This window comes from Oryx dammah, unplaced genomic scaffold (genome assembly GCF_014754425.2).
Source record: "Oryx dammah isolate SB20612 unplaced genomic scaffold, SCBI_Odam_1.1 HiC_scaffold_14, whole genome shotgun sequence".
Taxonomy (NCBI): Eukaryota; Metazoa; Chordata; class Mammalia; order Artiodactyla; family Bovidae; genus Oryx; species Oryx dammah.
Genome location: NW_024070198.1, coordinates 49,636,395 through 49,648,998, shown reverse-complemented (window position 1 = coordinate 49,648,998; position 12,604 = coordinate 49,636,395).

Sequence of the window (12,604 nt, the reverse complement as noted above, 5' to 3'; positions counted from 1 at the left end):
TTCTGAAACTGTGTTCTTTGAGAAATAATGTTAATAAAATAGAAAGAGGCACCCTTTTAATGCTCCAGCGTCCATCAGGAGAATGGGTGGAGTAAGAATCCTCGTGCCCGCATAAAACAGAGTAACAGTTCAGTAACAGAAATGACACAAGCCGGGCTCAGGTGCACCGTACACAAACACGTCACTCACTGTGACTTCTGAAAAGGGCACCTCTGTCCCCCGTGGCAGAGGGGACCAGTGGCTGCGGGGCCCAGGGTGGGAGAGGGTTGCGGGCCAGGGGCAGACGAGGGAGCTTGTTGGGAGAAGGAAGCATCCCTGATGTGGATTACAGTGGTGGTGATAGGCGCTGTATACGTTTGTTGAAACTCACAGAACTGTCCACTGAACACACGTGCATTTCACTGTAAGAAAACCTCAATAGGGTGGATCGGAACCATTTGGAGAGGAAAGTAGACTAACCATTATGGTTGTGCACATCTACAATTTCTTTTTTAAAGATTTTCACTACTTTATTTTTTATTTTATTTATTTACTGATTTTGGCCTCTCTGAGTCTGCTGCCGCAGGCAGGCTTCCTCTAGCTGTGGCGAGCGAGGGTTCCTCTTACTGCAGAGCGTGGGCTCTAGGGCAAACGGGCTCAGCTGCCCCTCGGCAGGTGGAATCTTCCCAGACCAGGCAGGGGTCAAACCCTTGTCCCCTGCATCAGCAGGCGGATTCCTAACCTCCAGGCAAGTCCCATCTGCAATTTCTTACACACGACAACATAAACTCAAATCCTCTAAAACTGGGACGTTCTTCTTTAATTTGTTTATTGGCATAACCCGGAAAGTACAGCAAGCTGGAGACTTCCCAGCCCGAGAATCCGTGTGTCTCCGGTGCAGACGTGGGTCCCCCGACCCCTGCTCTTCAGGTTGCGTGGTATGTGCGGTATGCAGAAACATAAATCTTTCTAAAATCTGCACCTAAATTCTATCTGGTCCCAAGGGTTTCGGGTGAGAGATATGGAGCTTGAATTGTGACAGCGCCTGAGAAGACAGACCGGTTCAGACCTGCACTTTCATCCTTAGAAAATGCACTCCAGCCTCTGGAAAAGGAACAGCAAGAGGCTGCTCTCCGTCCACCTGCCCCATCCCCCCAGCCTCCCGGGGGTCTGATCAGACCAGAGCCCAAGGAGTTGCAGGCAGCTGGTTGCGGGGCAGAGGGGCACCCGGCTGTGAGACTGGCCTGGACCCAGAGCGGTGTCAACAGTACTGCTCTGCTGGAGAAACGGAGCCTCCGAGTGAGGGGATCACTAACCCGGGCTCCAGCATCGCGGGACGCACCCCTACAGGGCTGGGAGGAGGCTCCATCCGGGTCGGCCCTTGACAGCTCCTCCTTTTGGTTTGTTCTTGCCCGCTCCATAAAATTAATAGTGCCATCACTGTTCCCAAACTTCTAAGGTTTGGGGCAACCTGCTGGCCTGGGCCTCGCAGTCTGGACCCTTTGGCCACTCACCCCCAAACGCTGACCCATCCTAACCTTCCCCTTGCAGCCTGACCTAGGGGTGAGCCTGGCACTTGACTTTAGGGGGAATCAGAGTGAACTGTGGTTCCTCAAGGCAGAGTCTCAGTGAGGCCTGCTGTCTGGGGAGGGTGGTTAAACCCCGCCCCCTTGGCAGAAACATTGCTGACGGGGCCAAGTAATTTACATAAAATTATGCAGACAGATGCTGGCCTCTCTGTGGTTCTGGCAGGTAAGTGCTCACACATCCATCAGGTGGGTTCCTGGGTATTGCTGCCCAGGCCAAGGGACCACCAGCCAGGGTTAATTAACCCTCTGTAGTCAAAGGACAAGGAGGTTCCAGAATCGTTGAATCCTGACTGATAACTGAGACAAGTGCGGAGCATTGCACGGGAAAATCTGTGTCAGCGTTGGCAACGCTCTTTTAAAGTTGTCAGAGCTCCCAGCTCGTCGGCTCCTTTTGAGGGTAAAGAGAGGCTGTTCTTTCTCCCGCTGACCAGGCATTGAAGACTCGCAGACTCCTCCTCTGATAATCAGCACTGCTCAAAAGGGCCATTCACAGCCGTGGCTTTTTAAGGATTCTCAGCCCAACTGTAATTTCTGTTTCGCAACTCTGTTTTTATGAAATCAGCTTTATGAAGATTCATCTCCATTTTCCCTTCAAAAATACCCTAACTTTATTTTATAAGAAAAAACCCTCCGCAAGTAGCTAAGCCCTTAATCAGCAGCAGTCTGTGAGCACACACCTCTTCTTTTCTTCTTTTTCTGCTCCCCTTTTTTCTGAGCTTTGTATAAAGAGGGTCCTGTTGGTTTTATTTGTCAACATGGGAACGAGGCCCTGTGTGGAAGTGAAAGCTTCCGTTAGTCGCTCAGCCATGTCTGACTCTTTGCAAGCTTGTAGCCCACACCCCGCCAGGCTCCCTGTCCGAGGACTCTCCCCAGGAGGAATACTGGAGTGGGGGGCCGTTTCCTCCTCCAGGGCATCTTCCCAACCAAGGGATCGGATTCGCGTCTCCTGCACTGGCAGGTGGGTTCTCTACCAGCTGAACCCCCAGGGAAGCCCATGGAAGTGAATAGATGGTGAATAAGCCGGCAAACACGGGAACAAAGGACCCACGAGGCGGGATGGGTTAATGAGAAGATACCATCCTATAAATGCTGCCATCCTCAGCGGCCTGGTCATCTCAAACCTCACTACTTACGTGGGTTCCATGTTTCTATTAAAATGAGCTTCTCGGTGATTTGTTTTCGCCAACCCACGACGTCTTTCTTGGCGGATCCTCCTTAATCACTTCCTGTGCTACTTCCTGTGTTTTTAAGGAAAATGGTGGGACACGCAGGGCAGCCCCTCCACCTGCCCTCCAGTCAGGGGAGAGAGCTCTCCTGCGCAGGCCAGCGTCACGGGGCTGCACTCTAGAGCTAGTTTTTCTGAGTTAAAAAAAAGGAAGGGAGGAAAGAAGGGAGAGAAAGAAGAAGAGCTGGTCACCACGACCCCTGAAAGTTTCCCACCCGCTCAGGACAGTTCAGTCTCCTCAGACTCTGCCTCCTCAAGGCTGAAGGTCACTCCAGTGTCCTCCCAGTACGAGCGGTCCTTCTAGGGCGACCCCCACCACTGGCCTCACCTCTGTTACAAAGGCCGCGTGTCTTCAAGTGTTCTTTCATTTAAAGTATTCCCTTAGTTATAGCTGGTAATATTGAAACAGCTTCACGCCTAATAACAGGGTTGTCTGGATATTAATATAATTAAGACAGGCACACCTACATCACTGCATGACCATTTGTTCATATCTTAGGGAAACTCAAGTCTAAGAAGAAAAATTAGCAAAGATCAAATATTTCATTTTCCTGTTATACGTATTTATGCTTTCTTGGTTCCTCTATTAAACAAATATATCGTTAATAATATTAGGAGTATTCTGATATTATACAATGTATTGCTTTTATTTGGTAAGACGTTTTTATTATCGTCTTAATTATAAAGGTAAAATATGTCAGTATAAAAAGCAAGCTTTTCTATTAATGCAAGGATTCATATATATCCTTTGTATAACTTTCTTTAAATTTTCACGTCATGCATACTTCTCAAATGTGCTCCTGGGTATTTTAATCTTCTGCATGTCGTTAGCAACGTGACAGCCTCAATCACATAGACTGGTGTGGTTTGTGAACAGAAACGTTGACTAGTCTAAATATATACTTAAAATTTAAAAGTAATGCTTCTGGTTTTCTCTCTTTAGTTATTTATTAGACATTCTCTTGGATTTTTCAGGCAGGCAGTCGCATGGACAGATTTGGCATTAATGCTATTTAAAGATAAATTACGATATCCCCCAAGGATGGAAAAGACAGGACAGATAGCTTTTCAAACCATAAATAGATTCAATTAAACTGTTTATTTTTTGAAATGAGCCCAGTGAAATATTTACAACGCGTCCTACCATAACGTGTTAAATGTCCTTCCTTGAGTAATAAACCATTCCAAGCAACTTTTTCAGAAGAAAGACCTTGCTGGTGCATCCTGCTGGCCCAGCAAGCCTGGAGGGGAGGGGGTGCAGGGTGGGGCGGGGTCTGGCCTGAGGCCTGGCTCGCCTGTGCTCAGCTCAGTAGCCACTTTCCACGGGTGACCTCTGAGCTGGCAGGGAAACTGCCGCAAACCTGGACGAGTGCAGAGGGTATGATCACCCCAGGCACCCTCACCCTCCAGCCTTGACAGTGAGTCCAGGGCCCGCTCTGCTCCACCTCCAGTGGAAGTCATGCTAGTTACAAGATTCATTCAAAATTGAAAGCCTGCTTAAATGCAGCTTATTCTGCCTTTTCCAACCAAGGTCCAGGAAATGCAGGTGCCCCTGAGACTCTGGGGAAACAGAGGATGCCCAACCTGACCCCTTGTGGCTCTGGGGCAGCGGTCCCCCACCCTGTGTGGGGGGAGGCCCAGCAGCCCCTGCTCCCTACCTCTGGGCACTGAGGCCAGGGGTGCTGCAGGGAGGCCTAGGGTAGCGGGTCACACCCAGGGCTGGTGGGATGGCGGGCTGCCCCAGAGGACCCAGATTGTGGGGAGGTGGGCTTCTGATCATTCGGGCTGCTTCCCTGGGGGTGGCAGGGGGTCTTCCCAGGGCTGAGTCTGAGCCTGTGGCGAGTGAGGCCCGCTCTGCTAACACGGTTTAGAGAACCCAGTCCTGGTACCAGGCACCACTGTGTGCCTCTGGCAGGACTTTCAGAACTGGTTCCTCCTTTGAGGCGCAGAGTGCGGCCGATTCCCAGCCTCTGAGGGCACTGAGAGAGAGGTCACCCTGGCCTCGTGGGCACCCACTGGGCCCTGCCTGGGGAGGGAGGGACAGGGAATCAGCCTCTGGACCCCTCTGTCCGTTGTCCTTCAGAGTCCACTGGCTCCTCCCAGCTCCTCCCAGCAGGCCTGGGAAGCCCCCCTACCCTTCGTGGCTGATTTCTGAACAGCCTGGCTTCCAAGGGGCACGAGTTGGGGCGGGACACCCTCCATGGTCCCCCGGGCACCCTGCCTGCTCTTGGTCTGCAGAACAGAGTCCCGCTCCCTTCACGCGTCCCCTCGAGGCTGGCAGGACGCAGGCTCTGCCGGCTCCCTCCCCTGGGGGACCTCTCTCCTGTTCTGTTGGTGCCAATGACTGGGTTTGTCCTCTCATGGGGGTGCAGGGTCCAGGGGCTCCACATCCCCAGACGGGAAGACGAGATGGACCGGAGCCGCTTCTGCAAACTTCCTCACGACAGGGAGGAAGGCAGGAGCCCACAGACAGGCCGACGGAGCTTGGATGCAGACAGACTGACGGGCAGCAGATGACACCGGGCGGGGCTGGAGCCCCGGCCACCCACCAGCAGCTCCAGACGTCAGCACCCAGACCAGGAGGCTCTGTCCAGCGAGGTGCCCACCATGGTCAGCCTCGTCCCAACCCCCTTGGAGAACCCCAACCCCCTTGGAGAACCCCAACCCCCTTGGAGAACCCCAACCCCCTTGGAGAACCCCACCCGGGCAATGTCTCAGGGGTGACCCGCAACACATTGGGGCCCTTCATGCATGTGGGGGAGCAGGGACGAGGCCCCCAACCACTGGCCTGAGTGACAGTGTGATTGTGAGGCTCCTCCTGGTGACCAAACGCAGGGGCAGAAGGGCTGGGCAGTGGTGCCCATCGAGGAGCCTCTCGATCTGTTCTGTCCAGAGACAAAGGGTTGATATTAACTAAGCTCGGAATGAAATATTCATGTGAGCAGAGATGAAACCTTCATGAGAATGGAATCGGAGTCGTGGGAGACCTGCTCACAGGATGAGTCACGTTTGTGCCAAAGCACAGGACATGTAGCTGGAGTCTCAGCTCAGGTCCGCCAGGAAGTCCTCAGGCCTCGGCACAGAAGTTGACCTTCAGGGAGAGAGGAGGGGAGGCCCCGCAGCCCGGGGTGAGAAGGGTGGGCAGAGAGAAGGGCCCTGTTGTCGCTGGACCCAGGCAGGGGTCTGCAGGCAGGCCTCAGTTCAGCCTCTCAGCCTCTGAGCCGCAGCAGAGAGGGAAGATGGGGACTGAGCGTCCCCTCCAACCCCAAGGCCCTTCATAAGTTCTCTCTAGCCTCCAAGTTTGAGCAGCGGGGGGACACCCACAGCCCAGGTTTGCACCCTGCATCCTCCGGCTCAGCAGCCAGGCCTCACTCCTGGGGGCCCTCCAGTCCCCAGGGGGTCCCCGCTGAGCGGTTCTGGGGGATGGGCTCTCCCGCTGGGCCGGCTTCCTCCCTGGGGCAGCTCATGTTCCCTTGCCTGTCAACAGGTCAAGCTCCCAGAACCACTTTCCATGCTTCACTTCCCTACAGACCCCTCCACAGGAGGCCAACCACACCTGCTGTGGGGCACACCCAGGTCCGGACCCTGGGACCTGCCCTCAAAGTCCTGGCTCACCCCGCAGCAAAGTGCCTGAGGCCAGGCCCCTTCTGCAGGGACCCTCGAGGTCCTCCGTCCCTGTGAACCGGGTTCCGGGGATGCTGCGCTCTCCGTGGGCTCCCAGTGATCCTCTGACATTGCAGCTCTTGGGGCTCTGCTCAGTGGCGCCTGGCCCCCCGAGACGGCCAGGAAGGACCCCCCCCTGGGCCCCAGTCCACACCGCGTCTCTTCCTTCCTGGCAGGCCAGGCTTTCTGCCCGCTGGAGGGGACCCTAGGCAGCAGGGTTAGCCAGGGCAGGGGGCTGGCCCGGGGGGCAGAGCGAGGGGAAACAGCAGGCAGGCCCTGCGGGGTCTGCAGCTGCCAGCACCACCAGCTGAGCTGCAGGGCTCAGGGGGTGAGGCCCGGAGATGGCCTGGAAAGACCTGGGTGTGGTCAGCCCAGGGCCACGGGGAGGGCAGGAAGGAAAGGGAAGTGGACGGGTGGGGAGGGGCCACGGAGCTGCCTGCCTTCAGCCGGGGTTGGCGGGGGCGGGGGGACCCTCTGTGGACACTCAGGCACCCTGTAGGGATTCTCAGCCTGTGTGGTTGGTGGCACAGAGCCGCTGGCTGGGCCTGATCCCACCCTCACAGGCGCCCCGTGGTGCCCTGCAGGGGGGGGTACACTTGCTTAATTTAAACTGGGCCTCAGGCGTCCCTCAGCTCCAGGCCTGGGGAGTCTCCTCAGCATCCAGCAGAGCTGGGGCTGGTATCACATTGTCCCAAGGAGGCCAGCTCACCGGCCACTGTCCCTGCAGAGCCTCCTGGGCTGCCCAGGTTAGGTGTAGCCTGAGGGGCACCAGGGTGCAGGAAGGTGAGCCCCAGGATGGGGGGAGCCCGGCGGCGCCCTGTGGGCAGCCTGCTTCTCCAGGGTCGACAGGAAGACCTGCGCCCTCCCCAAAAGAGGAGGCATAGCTTGGTGGCCCCCTGGGACATCCCCACAGAGATATGGTCCTGGTCGGGCCAGGAGGTACGGGCCTCCGGGTGGCTTCCTCAGCCCCTGAGGGACTTTGGCAGAGAGCAGAGAAGCCCCAACCTTAGCAAGGACGTGATGGCAGGTGAGAGCCCAGCCAGCCCCCAGCCTGGGCGCCAGGCCGAGTGTGGATCCATCCCCAGTCTGAGCTGGAAGAGTGTGTGGGAGGAGCAGCCTCCGCCCTGCCCGGCCCTGTGCGACCCTCCGTCCACGTCAGAGAAAGCGACTGGCCAACCAGACCCACTTTCGGAAGTGTTATGGCCGCGAGCCACAGGAGAAGGCCTCCCCGTGGGCTGCCCTCTGCCTGCACAGCAGACGGCTTCTCACCACGAAGAGGGGCCCGACCCAGGCTATTTTAAGCACAGGCCTAGAAGTAAAGGCAGCTGCAGTGTGAGCGGTTTTAGGAACACATCCACGTCCTAGGGCGGCAGAGCCGAGGGCTGTCCAGCAGCCGAGCGGCCCAGCGTCCAGGCTCTGCGGCAGCCCCGCTCCGTGGGTGGCGCAGCCCGATGCCGGCAGGCAGCCCGGCTCAGCAGGCCCATCAGGGCCGAGGGGCAGCGGCTCATTGGTGTGGGTGCTGGACAGAGGCCAGGCTGGGCATGGCCAGCAGAGCCCCCCACCTCCCGGGACTCAGGAAAGAGAGCACAGCCCTGCCCCGGTTCCCTCTGCAGGCCTGCCAGGCTGTGCCCCTGTGGCTCCATCTTAGCCTGGACCACGCCTCGGGCTGCAGCCGGGGTCCCCAGTGGGGTCTGTGAGCCCTTTCTACCTTCTACCCCGCCAGGTGCCTGCATCCTCGGCTGCCTGCTCCCTCTGTGTATCCCCCCACCCCTTAAAGGTCCCCACTGGCCACGCCTCGTCCAGCGTGTTTGGGGCTGGACACCTCGATGCAGACTGCGGGGCTTGGGAGGCAAGTCCTTAGGAACTGCAGGTCCCAAGACCACCCTTCTCCTGCGTCCAGGGCTAGGTCGGTGCCGAGGGTCCCATCTCTGGGTCCGACTCAGCTGTGCTCACCGGGGGGCTCAGGGCTGGTGGGACCCCCACCCCAGGTTGTCACTCTCTCCCGGGCCAGGGGTCTCCAGCCCCAGGCACTGGACTACCTCCCGCCCCCTTGGGGCCTGACTGCCTGCCTCTCACCTCCCCAGGGGGCAGCAGCTCTTTGCTGAGGGGCCCCCTGCCCCACCCAGCTCGAGCCCCGAGGCCCGGCCACCCCCTGCTCTGAGGACCAGGCCCCGTCCTGAGGGGGGCACAGGGCACAGCGCTCAGTGGGCAGCCTCCTGTCCTGCTCCACATCCTCCCGGGCTTTCCCACGGCCCCCCGTGGCCCCGGGGTCTCCTGGGTCTTAGCCTCTTGTGCCCGCCCCCCCACCCCCCAGGCCTCTGGGCTCTGTCTGGCCTCCTCGAGGCCTAGAGGTGGGGGGAGTTCCCACACTCTGAGAGGGGAGGGAGGTGGTGAGAGGGAGGAGGAGGAGGAGGGCCCGGATGGAAGTGGAGAGAAAGGGGCCCTCCGGAGTCGGTCTGCAAGCAGGATTTCTAAAACAGAATCCAGCGCTGGGAGGGGGAACGCCCGTGTTCACTGTTCACGCAGACCCTGCTCTCCGGATCAGCAGATCAGCGGGACGAAGACCCTCCCCCACAGCTTGAGGAGAAGCCCACCCCCAGCCCCCACCCGCCCTCTGCTTCCTCTGGGAGAAGGCCCAGCCCTTGCGCTGAGCTCTCCTTGTCTCCACGACTGGCTGGCAAGGCAGGGCCAGTGGACCCCAGGGCTGGACGTGTGGCAGCAGATGGTGGCCGAGCAGAAGGCCGCGTGCATGGACGACCTGTGGCGGGTGTCAGGGCCGCCTGGGAGGCCCTCAGCCCCCCAGGGCTCCCAGCTCCCATGGGCAGGTGGCCCCCTCCTGGCCCCGTTCTCTTTCCTCTCCGTGGCCTCCCTTTGCTGGGCCAAGACCTTGACCTTGGCAGGGGGTGTCCCACCTGCCCCCTTATCAGGCCTCTCTTCCCCTGAAGTCTCCCCTCCAAGGGCAGAGCTCACTCTGAGCAAAAATGTGGGTGTGGGTGTTCAGTCTTTCCTCAAGGCTTGTAGGCAGGTGGGCAAGAGTCCCACTTACCCGGCCGCCCACCCCTCCTCCACCCCGGGCTCAGAACCCACCCGGCTCCTTCTGGGGAGCCGCCCATGATCCCGGAAGGGCAGGCGTGGGTAGGCCCGCATCCTGACGCCAGCTCCCGCACCTCGGGCACTGCAGCCTGGGGTGCTGGCTCTGTGGGTCCTGACGCTGCGCCGCTCACGCAGGGCGGTGTCCGTGGCAGGGTCCCCCTCCTGTAGGGCCTCTGTTGCTGCAGGTGCCTGCCCAGGCTGAGAGCCTGGGGGACACTGGGTGCTGGGTGGAGCCAGACACGTGGGAAGGGGGCCCCGTGTGGGCACTGGCTGGAAGCCAAGGACAGGGCGCCTGGGTCCCCTCCGCCTCTGGGAAGACGCACTGTGGTTGGAGATGCACTGAGATGGCTGGAGGGGGGTGACGTCAGCCGTTCGCAGGTGGGTGCCCCATGCCCCGGGCGGCCCTGGGCTCCTGGACGGACCTGTTCTCGTCCCACCCGCTCTGATCCGCCACCTCACGAGCCCAGGCGGGACGAGAACAGTGACCTTTGTCGGCAGAGCAGCAGCTGCAACCCTGGGGGGCCCTGCCAAGGATGGGGGGCTAGCTGAGGTGGGGGCCAGACAGCCACCCCGCGCGTGCACTGCTCACGGCCCGGTGCGGGGACGGCAGGGGTGGCTCGCACCCCATTTCAGGCCATGAATTGTTTTTCAGGAGGAAAAGCCTCGCGCTTGCCAGAAGGTCTGTGAGGCAAGCGTGGAAACACTCACTTCTTCCAAAAGGTCAAGTGACCCACAGGCTCGACGGGAGGCACTGCTGTGGGTCAGGGGTGAACACGGGAATGGGGGGAGGACAGCCCGGCACAGGGGCCCGCCTCAGCCTCAGCCTCCCGCATCTCAGCCCGGGGTGGCTGTGGGCACTTGGGGATGGCCCCGCAGGCTTGACAGATGCGGTCCCTGGCTCCCTGGAGGCTGCCTCCCTGAGGGTGGCTGAGCCCCTCTCCAGCAGCCTGACTGAGGGGCTCCACTTGTCAGCATCTGTAAGTCACAGCAGGCCCCACCCGGACCCAAGATTCCTGGGTCACCCACCAGCCCCATGGACCTCATTTCTTTTCTCTCTGGAAACGGAGCACGGGGCTGTGCCCCCGGCTGTCTGCTTTGCCCTGCTGTGTCCAGGGGTCCGCTCTGCGGATGAGCGCTTTTCTGCACCGCTGCTTGGAGGCAGCATAAGCCCCACGATGACCGTGTAGGCAGGACAGGGCAGGCCCTCTGGGGGCCAGGCCAAGGTCCAGCCCTGGAGCGGCGCCCCTCCCAGGGTCCCAGGGTCCAGCCCTGGGGGCGGGCCCCCCTCCCGGGGTCTCAGAGTCCAGCCCTGGGGATGGGCATCCCTCTGCGAGGTCCCAGAGTCCAGCCCTGGGGGTTGGTGCCCCTCCTGGGGTCCCAGGGTCCAGCCCTGGGGGCGGGCGCCCCTCTCGGGGTCCCACGGTTGGTGGTACGGTGGCTGAGTGTGCACTGAGGTTTGCTCAGTTGCCAAGGCCTCCGGTTACAAAAGTGCCAGGTCAGATGGCGGTTGACTGAGGGGGAAGGAGAAACGGCTGGAGTCCGGGGGGGTGGTCCTCTGGCCCAGCAGTGCCTGCCCGCGGGTCAGCCCCCTGTCTGGAGGCTCAGTCCACGAGCTTCAGGGAGGGGCTTGGAGCATAGCCTTCTACTCTGGGGTCTGCCCACAGACTGTGTCGGGGGATCCCTGCTCCTGCACTGGAGGTCACGGCCACTCCGAGGTCCACGGGTTCACAGGAACAGGTGGGAGCCCAAGAGGTGCTGCCAGGCAGCTGCTTTTCCTGTGGAAACAAACACAGCCTGGCCATTAGGGACCCCCCCCCCTCAACCCCTGGTGTGGTAATGAGCTGGGGCCTGGGGCTTCCGGACCCCTCACGCCCCTGAGTGGCTGCAGCTGGGCCAGTTCCTTGGTTCTGGGCTCTCTCTGAGATCCCCGATCGTCTGAACGAGGGGCTGCCCCGTCTGCAGGCTCTTGGGGGGCACTTTGGGGTTAGGGGGAGATGAGGGTGTCGGGGGTGGGGAGGTTCAGATGAAAGAGGAGCAACTCCTGGCCCCGGAGGGGCTGACGGGCTAGAGCGTGCAGAGCGGGACCGGCCAGCAGCTCAGCCTCCCTGGCCAAGGCCGCAGCTCTTCCGGCCCTTAGAAGGGAGGCCCCCCGGGAGGAGGGGCTCTGTCCCAACCTATTAATAACTCCTGCGCTGGCCCGGCCATCAGGCTATTTTTAGAGTCCCTAACGCAGCCCCATGTGACTCGGCAAGGCCCCTGCTGGGATGAAAAAGTCGCACGCTGGCCGATGGCCGGGATGCGCCAGGCAGGAGCGTGGGCAGCCCAGGCCCAGGCACAGTCAGGCCGGGGCCAGTGGAGCCCTCGGGCCTTGAGCTGTGGGTGCCTTGCAGCTTCCAGGCCGCTGCCTGCCCCGCCCCACCCTCTATTCCTGCCCTGCACTGGCAGCTCCTCCCCCAAGCAGAGCATGGAAAATATGATGTCAGAATTCCAGCCTCAGCAAAGAACGTGACCTGACCTCCACCTCCTGCGGAGCTGCGTGGAGCCCCTCGGGGGGCCAGGCCTGAGTCCCCCCTCCCTGCAGGCCTCCGGGAGTCCTGGGGGCCACCTACCCCTACCCCTCCCCTGCCCCCAGGGCAGCCCTGGCCCCACGGCCTCTGGTAATCTCTCCCTGGCACCAAGCACCCGAGATGCCTCCTGAGTGTCCCAGGCTGGTCCTGCCCCCAGCAGCCCAGTTCCTGGGTGCGACTGGCAGGCCGGGCGGTTTGTTACTGGAAGTGTTTCTGGAGCAGGTCACCTGGCCGGAGGGGAGCAGGGAAGCTGCCCTCCTGTCCCTGGCCTGTGTCACTGGACCACCTGGCTGGTGTGGAAGTGCATCCCCCTCCTCTCCTGGGGGACACATGTGTGGAATGGGGGGAGGGCGCTGGGCACACGTGTGTGTGGGCACATGTGCTCCCATGTACACGTGCGTGCTCATGTGCTCATGCGTACATGCACAGTCATGTGTGTCGACACTGTGAGCTCACTCCTGTGTATATGCTGTGCACACGTGTACATG